The sequence below is a fragment of the Chiroxiphia lanceolata genome, chromosome 1 (genome assembly GCF_009829145.1).
Source record: "Chiroxiphia lanceolata isolate bChiLan1 chromosome 1, bChiLan1.pri, whole genome shotgun sequence".
In the NCBI taxonomy this organism is placed as follows: Eukaryota; Metazoa; Chordata; class Aves; order Passeriformes; family Pipridae; genus Chiroxiphia; species Chiroxiphia lanceolata.
Window position 1 is genome coordinate 99,269,412 of NC_045637.1, and position 11,345 is coordinate 99,280,756.

General features: G+C 44.6%; 1 long non-coding RNA gene across 1 annotated transcript; it reads left to right on the top strand.

Moving 5' to 3' along the window:
• Window positions 1-10,512: 10,512 nt before the first annotated feature.
• On the top strand, window positions 10,513-11,345 carry LOC116788184. Its single transcript, XR_004357568.1, has 2 exons — window positions 10,513-10,913; window positions 11,108-11,345. It is a non-coding gene; the product is annotated as an uncharacterized LOC116788184 (long non-coding RNA).

Below are 11,345 nucleotides of genomic sequence, written 5' to 3' on the forward strand. Positions count from 1 at the left end.
CGGGCACTTCTGCTGGGCGCTCCTGCGTTCCCGGCGCAGGCGCGGGACAGGGCAGCTTCCCTCGCCTGGAGCGAGCAGCGGGGCGGGGCCCGTGGGCACAGCGGAGGAGGGGGCAGCGCGGACTGGGATGGGGACGGGCCGAGCGGAGCTCTACTGAAGCCAGGATTGCCGAACACTGGCCCCTGTGATCCGCTACAAGCCTGAGGCGAACTGCTCTCGCCACCCTCTCTCTGCTTCCCTTCTGGCGAACTAGAGCTGCCGTCTAGATATGGGCATACTTAGCTGTTGCTATTCTCTGACGCACACACCCCCAGTTCTTAAAACGGGAGCACACCAGTTCAGCTCACTCAGCATTTTGTGGGAGCATGATACTGATGGCAAAAGATCAAACTTTTCATTTCACTCGAGCATTTGTAAAGAGGCTTTCAAGGGTAATATTTAGCACACTTATCATGGCTGCCTGCACCTACCACTTATGCAACATCTTTCTATAGTGAGCGAGCTACGGTAAGAGTTTACATAATCATAGAATGTTTGGGTTGAAAGGGACCTTAAAGATCATCTAGTTCCAACCCGCCTGCAATGGGTAGGGACACCTGCTGCTAGAACAGATTGCTGATGTGTTTCAGGCCATGCGTTCGATCACTTAGAAGTTAAAGTAGTAACTGCTGTGTTGTTCCACCCTGTATTACTGTTGAGGTATGATTCCATCACTTTATTTCCATAGCGATCATTTGGTATTTTGTACACAGGACAGATAGTTGCACACAGTGTGAGTTAGTTCTATTCAGCACATGCTGTTGGATTTTATTCACTGAATACTCTTTGCAACATTGCTGATGCTTACATTTTTAGTCTACCTAGAACTTTCTCTGACTCAGTTTATCCAATTGCTTGTTCATTGTTTTCTTCCTTGTAGTTTGTACATATTCCTCAGAGGAATCAATATTGTTCTCTAGGTCTGCGGACCATGTTAAATCTTCCATCATCTGGACATTGAAACTTTTAACTCCTTGATCAGTGCTCTGATGAAACACAGTATTTCAGGCTTTCTCAATCTTTCTACTTTGAGAGCTTTACAACAGAATAATAAAATAGTCATTAGAGCAGCAGTAGAGTTTAAGTGTCAGTGTCACTGGAATGAATTCACTCTCTTGGGTAAAGTTTCCATGTGAAGCGCCCTTCAAAGAGAATGGAGCTGAGCACTACTCATTTTAGATTTGAGAATTTGGGGCTGTGATCAGGTCAGGTAACAAGGCACTTTATTAGGTGAGTTATTTAAAGGCAGGGTTCTGCAGAAAGATATCACACTATATCTGAAAGAAATTAATAGCTAAGATGTTTTTAGAAGAGTTCAGTGTTTCTTTTGACTCTTCATGCTTAAGTGAAAATGTTATCAAAATTTTGTTTTAGCATTGACAATGTCAAAATTTTCTAGTTGTTTTGACATCACAGAATCATTTAGGTTGGAAAAGACCTCCAGGATCATCAAGTCAAATTTTTGACCAACGTCCACCTTGTCAACTAGACTGTAGCAATAAGTTCCACATCCAGTTGTTTCTTGAACACCTCCAGGAATGGTGACTCCACTACCTTCGTGGGCAGCCATTTCCAGTGCTTTCCATTAAGAAATTCTTCATAGTCCAACCTGAATCTCCCCTGGTGCAGCTTGAGGCTGTGTCCTCTTGTCCTGTCACTAGTTGACTGGGAGAAGAGACCAATCCCCACCTTGCTATAACTTCCTTTGTAGTTGTAGAAAATGATAAGGTCCCCCCGAGCCTCCTTTTCTCCAGGCTTAACACCCCCAGCTCCCTCAGCCACTCCTCATAGTGCTCTTAACTCTTCACCAGCTTTGCTGCTCTTCTCTGGACACGCTCCAGTACCTCAGTGTCCTTGAATTGTGGGGCCCAGAACTGGACACAGAACTCAAGGTGCTGCCTCACCAGTGCTGAGGGAGGTGATCACTGCCCTGGTCCTTCTGGCCACACTATTTCTGGTACGAGCCAGGATGCCATTGGCCTTCTTGGCCACCTGGGCACACTGCTGGTGTATGTTCAGATGGCTGTCGACCAGCACTCCCACATCCTTTTCTCCTAGGCAGCTTTCCAGCACTCTTCCCCCACGCTGTAGAGCTGCATGGAGTTGTGATCCAAGTGCAGGACCTGGCACTTTGTCTTATTGAACCTCATAAAATTGGCCTTAGCCCATCAATCCAGCCTGTTATACTCCCACCCAACTTAGTATTGTCCACAAACTCGATTGCCTCATCCAGATCATTAGTGAAGATATTAAACAGGACTGGGCCCAACACTGACCCTTGGGGAACACCACTAGTGAGTGGCCACCAACTGGATGCAGCACCATTCACCACCACTCTCAGGGCCTGGCCATCCAGCCAGTTCTTCAACCAAGCAAAGAACTGTCCAAGCTGTGGGCTGCCAGCTTTTCCAGGAGAATGCTGTGGGAGACAGTTTCAAAGGTTTTACTGACGTCCAGGTAGACTACATCTGCAGCCATCCCCTCATCCACTAGGAGGGTCACCTGGTCGTGAAAGGAGATAAGGTTGGTCAAGCGGGACCTGCTTTTCCTAAACCCGTGTTGGCTGGGCCTGATCCCCTGGTTATCCTGTACATGCTGTGTGATTGCACTCAAGATAATCTGTTCCATAACCTTCCCAGGCACCAAGGTCAGGCTAACAGGCCCGTAGTTCCCTGGATCCTCCTTCTGACCTTGAGGATGGGCATCACATTGGCCTACCTCCAGTCATTTGGGACCTCCCCAGTTAGCCAGGACTGATTATAAATGACAGAGTGGTTTGGTGAGCTCTTCTGCCAGCTCCCTCAGTACTGTCTCATGAATCCCTCCTGAACTCATAGACTTTTGAGTGTCTAAGTAGCTCAGCAGGTCACTAATGACTTCCTCCTGGATTATACAGGGATTCTAATCTGCTCCCTGTCCCTGTGTACCAGCTCAGGGGGCCAGTTGCCCTAAGGATAACTGGTCTTACTGTTAAAGACTGAGGCAAAGAAGGCATTAAGCCTTTTTCTCATTCTTGCTTACAATGTTCCCCACCATGTCCAATTAAGAAATTTTCCTTGGCCCTCCTTTTGTTGTTGATGTATTTATAAAAACCACTTTTTATTAGCTTTCTCAGCAGTGGCCAGATTGAGTTCTAGCTGAGCCTTCACCTTTCTAATTTTCTCTCTACATGACCCAACAACATCCTTGTACTCTTTCTGAGCTTCCTGCCCCTTCTTCCAAGGGTCATAAACTCTTTTTTTCCTTGAGTTCCTGCGAAAACTCCTTGTTCAGATAGGCCAGGTTTTTTCCCCAGTGGCTCATCTTTTGGCACATAGGGATGGGCTTCTGTGCCTTTAAGATTTCCTTCTTAAAATATGTCCAGCTTTCCTGGACCCCTTTGTTATTGATGACTGTTTCCACCTGCTGGAAGTCCAAAGTAGATGTTCTGTTGGCCCTCTTCCTTAATTTCACCAAGAATTGGAAACTCTTATAATTTTGTCATCGCTATGCTCAAGATGACCTCCAGCCCCCCCATCTCCCAGCAGCAGGTTTCTTCTCTCTCTGTAAACAGCAGGTCTAATGTGGCATCAGCCCTGACAGGCTCGCTACCAGCTATATCAGGAAGTTATCTTCTACACAGTCCAGGAACCTCCTAGACTCCCTTCTCTCTGCTCTGTTGAGTTTCCAGCAGACATCTGGCAAGGTGAAGTATCACACAAGAACAAGGGCTAGGGATCATGAAACATCAGCCAGCCTCATTCAGAATACTTCATCTGCCTCTTCATCCTAGTTAGGTTGTCTGTAAAAGACTTCCACCAGGATGCCTACTACCTTATTAGCCTTCCCCCTGATTCTTACCCATAGGCACTCAACCTTATCATCACTATCGTTGAGCTCTGTAGAGTTGAAACACTCCCTAATGCACACTTCTTCTAAAACAGCTCGTAAGTTTTAATGGTTCAGACTCTGAATACAGGCAGAATTAGGCAAGTAAACTTATGAAAATTTTGTATTGCCATTTTATTTTTTTATGTTACATTCCCATTCCTTGACAACAAGAAATATTTTAAAGTTCTGTTTTAACTCACACTACAAAAACTAGTTATTAAAAAGCTAGTTATTTTCCTTCAGAAAAATAATATATCTTACAATTTAAAATAGGTAATATTAAATAATAACGTAAATTATATGCTTTTTTAAACATTGCACTTAACTTGATTAGGCCAAGTAGAAGAGTGATTGTAGGGTATGGAATTCCAAGTTCTACTTCATTATATATGAATGAATATATATGTGCTCAGTAATGAGCACATCAGAGTTCAGAAGATGCATGGGGATGGGAAGGCACTAGGAAGGGCAGACTAGATCTAAAAGAGAAAGGTTATAAATCTGGAATTTAAAAAGCCCTATGAGTTTAACAGTAGACTTATACAGGGCTAAGATGTCTGTGCCATGAAGTCTGAGTCACAGAGACTTTGGTCTCTTTTGTTGATGATAAAACAGAAAACTGGCGAGTTGGTTAGCTGTGAATCTCCTCATTGCTGAATGGGGCCATTTTAAAAGAATAAAATTATGACTGCAGGGTTTGTTTAGCGGAACCGAAATAGTCGGCAGCACATAAACATGATTTCTTTACTGTTGCTTATAGAGATAACATAGACTGTCCTTCCTGGTTTTCATGAATGAAGAACAGAAAGAATCAGGTGCTAACGTTCCCAAAAAAACACTCAGGTGGTCCTTAATAGCACAGAAGTGTCATCCTTTCACCACCAGTAACTGAAGGCAATATTGATGATAGGTGCAATTAGAGAGACTGCAGAGGAAATGCCTAACCACCTTCACAGCATGTCAAGGTGACAGCACTCTCAGTTTTATACTAGAAAAGTTTATTAACTGTAGTAAGTGTAAAAGAAATCTTTAGACTGGATATTAGTTCACCGAAAAAGAGTTATCAAGCATTGGAACAGGCTACCCAATGAAGTGCTTGAGTCACCATCCCTGGAAGTATTTAAAAGTCATGTAGCCACTTAGGAATATGGTTTAGTGGTGGACTTGGAAGTGGTAGGTTAGCAGTTGGATATGATGATCCTAGAGGTCTTTTTCAACCTAAATTATTCTACAGTTTAATACTTTAATATTACTCCATGGAAATGTGCTGCTTCTACCTATCATACGGAGAGCTACTTCCTATGCAAAAACTTCTATGCAGTCTTTCAGTGGTTTCTCTTGTTTCAAATGCTCTTGCTGATTTCAGATTCTTGTGGTGTTCTCCTACTGACAATCTAACATGAAAGGTTAGAAATACTTCACACCTGTAGAATGGAAACACAGACAAATAGGATCCCACTCTTTTCAGTAGAAAGAAAATACATCAGGATGGAAGTATAAGCTTCACTTTTTCTTGCTTCCTGTCCCCAGCACCCTGGCATGCAATAATGGCAGGGAAGCAACTCATTTAACGCAGACTTGAAACAGCTATTTTATTTAGACATTAGCAGGCAAGCATATTGTAATTTTGTTACTATAAATAACATTACAGCATTATAGAAAAAAAATGGCTTGCAAGGGACCTCTAGACATCTGTAGTCCAACCTGCTTAAAATGGATTTAACTACAAGCTAGATCGGGTTGCACAAGGTCCTGTCCATGTGATTTTTTAAAACCTCCAAGGGTGTAGATCTTACCATCTCTCTGGCCACCCTGCTTAACTGTTACAAGAGTGAAGAATCATTTTATCCTCTCCAGTCAGAATTTCTGTTGTTTCAGTTTGAGTCTGTTGCTTCTTATTTAATTGTGCATCTCAGAGAAGAGCTTGGCTCATTTTTCTCTATAAACCCCCTTCGATAGTTGAAGATAGGAATGAGATTTAGTCTTCTCTTCCTTTGGCTGGATAAACCCAGTTAGATTAGCCTCTCCGTGTATATATTATGGGTTCCCTTAGTGGCCCGTTCCTCCAGTTTGTGAATGTCAATGTGAATGACAGGCCTTTCATGTGCTCCCTGCAATTTTATGTCATATGCCAACTTGCTTAGGATCCTTCTGTCCCCTTTTCCAGGTCATTGATGATGATGTTAAACAGTGTCAGCCTCAGTGTTGACCCTTAAGAAATTCTGTTTAACTAGGCTTCCAGTTAGATGATTACTTGCGGTTAGTCACAGTTTACCTTTGGCTGTCTGGTATAACTGAACCTCTTCCTATTTTACTTCTCTCTCTTCCTCTCTCTCTTTCACTCTCTATACAGATATGTACATACACACACATGCATTCTGCAGAATTATGAGTTTCTGTTACATAAATTGACAGTAAAGGAATTTGACACAGGTATGCTCTTTTTTGCTCTTCTCTATTTTCATCTTTTTCAGGTTTTTCCTCTAGTGTAAGACATATCCAGACACACCAGTTGAACTTGTCTGCTGGGTTATCACTGCTGCATAGTATTCAGAGTCCTGCTGGGTTATCACTGCTGCATAGTATTCAGAGTCCTGAGAATAAATATATAGGAGATTTTTCAGGTGACTGTACTGCAGGATGCAAAAAGCTTCTGTTTCCTGTAGTCTAATGGATATTGTGTAGGAATCTGGGAGAGTCCTAGTTCAGGGTGAAGATGATATATCATATTCTTATCTCCCTTCTCAAGCTTTCTCCTTCTTTACTGTATTTTCTGAGTGCATATCTCTTCAATACTGTAATACCTCTTTTTTAGATCTGATTTGTCAGATATTGGAAAGCACCTCTGTTACCACAGGCTACTCATCAATTCAGAGACACGCTTTCTTCTGATTATGAAAGTAACTCAGAGAGGGACTGATATGGTTTGAAGCTGGCTCCCTGCCAAGTCTCCAAAACTTACCACAAGAAGTCCCCGTGTCCCCCCCCCAAACCTCAGGGAGAAGAGGGAGAAAAAACAACTAAGAAAACCCGAAACGAGAGAGAGACAGCTAAAGTGATATATATATAAATATATTTACACTTATGTTACAATTATATACAATTGAAATATATACAATTTCACAAGGGAAAGGGAAGGGGGAAGGGAAAAGGAACAAAACCAAAATAAAAAATATATATATATATATCTCCCAATTAGTAGCCCAATATCTATCCACTAAAAGAGTTAGCAAAGAAATATCTCACTACTCTCCTTGGGACAACCAAGAGTCGCTCTGGAACAATCGCCGGCAACCTCCGCCTCCCAAGGTCGACAAGGCCTTACCAGGCCTCGCTCCCCAACACGGCAGACTCAACAGCAGGGAACCTGCACCTCCAAGTCGCCAGAAGGAAAGAGAGCGAAGGCCTTCCCTCCTTTCTTCTTATAGTCTGGCTTACATAAAAATCGTAGGGAATACTGGGTAAAATCTGGGCCCTTCCTTGGTTACAAACTGGTCACCAAGGAAGGCCTAGCCCAAACTACCACAGGGGCTTTGCTTCTTCATTCTGTTACCATGACATCAAAGACTTTTTCTGTATAATTTCTGAAGTATCATTCTTAGTGCCTCTTCTCAGTATTGGGATAACATCCAGGTGTTAAATTATCTGGCATTGGTGGTCCTATATAGTTTTACTTCATGCAGTGAATTCTTTTACTTAATTTCCTCAAAGAATGATAAGTGGTAGAGAAAGGAGGGTATACTGGTTGCAATGATCTATTTAAAATCCCTCACAATTAAACATTAAGATCTTTCCTTTTTAAAGAAAGCTTAATCTTATCATAGTAAATTGTGTGACAGATTTGAGCTCTGATTGGCCAATGGTGATGTGGGGATGATGGGGGACTTCCTGAGGTGCAGGTTGATGGAGGACCTCTGTCTTCTTTAAGCTGACTTCCAGCCCAAAGAGCTCAGCAGCATCTGCAAAGCAGGATGTTAAATGCTGCACGGCTGCTTCTGTGTGGGCAACAAGGGCGGCGTCATCAGCATAAAGCAGCTCCCGGACAAGATGGTTTAAGGTCTTGGTGTGGGCCTTCAGTCGCCTTAGATTGAATAGACTTCCATCAGTACGGTATCGAATGTAGACACCGTCCTGATCATCGAGATCTGCTGTGGCCCTTTGGAGCATCATGCTAAAGAAGACGGTGAATAGGGTAGGAGCGAGAACGCAGCCTTGTTTCACACCATTCTTAATTAAAAAGGGCTCAGAAAGTGTGTTGCCATATCTGACTTGGCCGTGCTGATCCTCATGGAGTGAGATGATCATTTTAAGGAACTTGGGGGGACAACCTAAACGTTCCAAAATCTGCCACAGACCTTTTCTGCTCACGGTATCAAAAGCCTTGGTGAGGTCGACAAAGGTTACATAGAGACCTTTGTTCTGTTCCCTACACTTCTCTTGCAGTTGTCTGAGGACAAATACCATGTCTGTGGTGCTCCTGTTGGCTCTGAAACCACATTGGCTTTCAGGTAGAATTCCTTCTGCTATAGTGGGTATTAGTCTGTTCAAGAGTATTCTTGCCAGGATTTTGCCAGCGATGGAGAGCAGAGTAATACCACGGTAGTTTGAGCAATCTGATTTAGTACCTTTCTTCTTATACAAAGTGATGATGACAGCATCACGAAGGTCTGATGGTAGTTCACCGAGCTCCCAGCAGCGCACCACAAACTCGTGAAATTTGGTGTGGAGTGCAAGGCCCCCATGTTTCCAGACTTCAGGTGGAATTCCATCAACCCCAGCTGCCTTGCCGATTTTTACCTGCTGTATGGCCTTGAGGGTTTCTCCTAAAGTGGGGGCAGTATCCAATTCATACTTTACTGGTTGTTGTGTGAAACAACAACCCTGAAACAACATCTCAGCCTTGGCCATATTGATCACCATAACTGGTCTACTCTGGCCTCCAATCGGGAGGCCTGGAGACACGCCATCTATAACGCAGCTGTCTCCTTTGAGAACTCACGTAGGATCACTCTCGAGGAAAAAAGGCAACGCAGAAAGAACCGTATCTTGCAAAATACACCATCTAAGGAGTCTTTCTGCTGCGCCTTTTGCAATCGGATATGTCTGTCACGTATTGGCCTCATAAGCCACCAGCGTGCCTGCAGCAAATGTGGATAGTGCCTTCCCAAATCTTCGTTCGCGAAGCCTAGCCATGAGAGAAATTGTGTGACACAACATTGGTAAGAATCTTCTTGTATTCTTTTTCTTGAAATTACATAAAGTAGGAAAAGTTGACTAGAAATCACAGAGATGTGACTACTCAGTGCTAGATCCACTACATGCCAGCTGTACATGTGACAGATGCAATGGAGCAAGTGCCTTATGGTTAGAAGTGTAGTTAACTGAAAAATATATGTATGGTAAGCCAAATACATTGGGTTTTGTGTGGACATTGGAGATGCTTTGTGTTCATATTGGGTATCTCAGCAGCACTCATCAAGATTTTCCAGGCAGAACAATGGATGCTCGGAAACTCTGTAGCAAGATAGAGTTTATAGCTAAATTCTTCCCCCAAAATATGTTGCCTGCAGTAAGCGCATCAGAAGTTAGTTGCCAGGAGTCCTTTAGCGTAAAAGCCTGTGGTCCTACTTGCCTCCCTAAGGATGCCATACTAAAATAATACCTACTCTATACCTGCAGACTGGTGATCTGTGCTTAGTTCCTGTGCTGTCTTTAGGTGATGCACGTTGCTACCTCATTTGCTGTTTTCCAAACTGTTGAGGAATATATCTGGTCTAGGTAGCTCATCTTGCAAGCTGCAGATTGAAATGCAGAAGATTGGCCCCGAGACAAGAGGCTGTGAACTGCTGACCTTTCGAATAATGGCTGTGCCATGAATAAATTACTTCAATGAACTAGACATCTGAGACTCTGCTATGGGAAACCTGGGGTCAAACCGATAAGGAAACCTTGTCTGACTGTGTGAGTGGGGTGTGCAGGGAGTAAAGCCGGGCACCTGTTGGTTCACTGCAGCCGACTGCTGTGAAGGGGCTTTGGTCCCAGCAGTTAAAGTGTCTGGTGTTGAGAGTGTGACTGCCAGTCTCGCAAATGCTCACTGTGAAGTTTCCTTAAAAACAAACCAGACAGCTTTCAGCACCTCCTTAGGCCTATGGGTTACGTGCTGCTTTCTTCCTCCTAGTACAGCAGAGCTGCTGCTTGCTGAAGGGTTCAAACCAAGGTGCAAGTTCTTTGGAGCCCTGTGGGACTGGTCCACTATCTCAGCAATGCGTAGAAGGGAACAGTTGCTGTAGGCCACCTCTCTTTGTCCAGGTAAAAGGGCTGTGTGGGGACTTCAGAACTTGTCTTCCATAAGTAGGAAGAACGCTGTTAGGACCTGGGACACTGTCATAGTTTGAGCCGCCCCCCCGGGGGCCAGGGGGCTGGAAATGGTTGGTCCCAGCTGAGTTTCTGGTTAGGGGGCCAATCGCAGCTGGTTTTTTCGCTCTTGTGAAATTAGACATCATAACAGCCAGAAGTTGTTGGCAAAGCGTGAGAGTGTCTGAGAGAGAGAGAGAGAGAAGCCGAGGGGTGGCCAAGGGTCCCTGAAACCCGGGGGGCCCCTGGGCCCCCACGGCCCTGGCTTGGCCAGGGCTGGATGCAGTGTGTGGCAGTGAGTGTGTGTGTTGTGAGGGAGAGACTCGCAACCATGAGGTGAGAGGAGGGAGGCCTCCAGCCCCCTATGCCGGGGGGCCAGGCCCTCTTCCCTTGCCGGCTAGGCTGAGGGGAGCTTGGGACAGTTTATAACTGGACCGAGTACCCGTGGCCAAGGCTAGGGGGCTCTTTTTTTCTTCCCCCAATGCCCGGGGAGGCGGTGGTGTGGACATAAGGCTCAGTACTGGAGCCGAGCCAGGAGACGGGCCAAAGGGTTCGGAGGTGCCCTATGTGGGTTTGGACGAGGGCAGCCAAAAACTGAAAGCTGCAGCAGCTAAGGAAGAGAGGAAGCCAAACTGGCGGGCTTTTTCTGGGTAAGGACTTTTGGTGAAAGCTATTTGGGGTAAAAAGACTGAGCAAGACCCAGGAGCCTGCAACCTGGAGAGTGAGAATGGAACATCTTACTCTCTGGGAGGAAACCTTCACGAACCAGGGAAAAAGGACTCAAAAGCTGACTCCCTGGACCTTTTGTGATGAAAACCTGATGATGCAAGTGTTTCCCTTGCAGCTCAGGAGGAGACCTCAGCAAGAGCTGAGGGCTGGTGGGGGTGCAAGAGACCCTTTTCCCAGATACCCCAATGAGAGAGAGACTTATCACTATCGCCGTGAAGACTTCTCCTTAAGCGATGTGGGAGGGTCCAAGGGGTGGTAGGGATTGTGTTAATATTGTGTATATAACTGCTTTTTAGTTTCTATAGTATTTATCGTGTATAGTAATAAATTGTATATAATCCCCTTCCCCCATA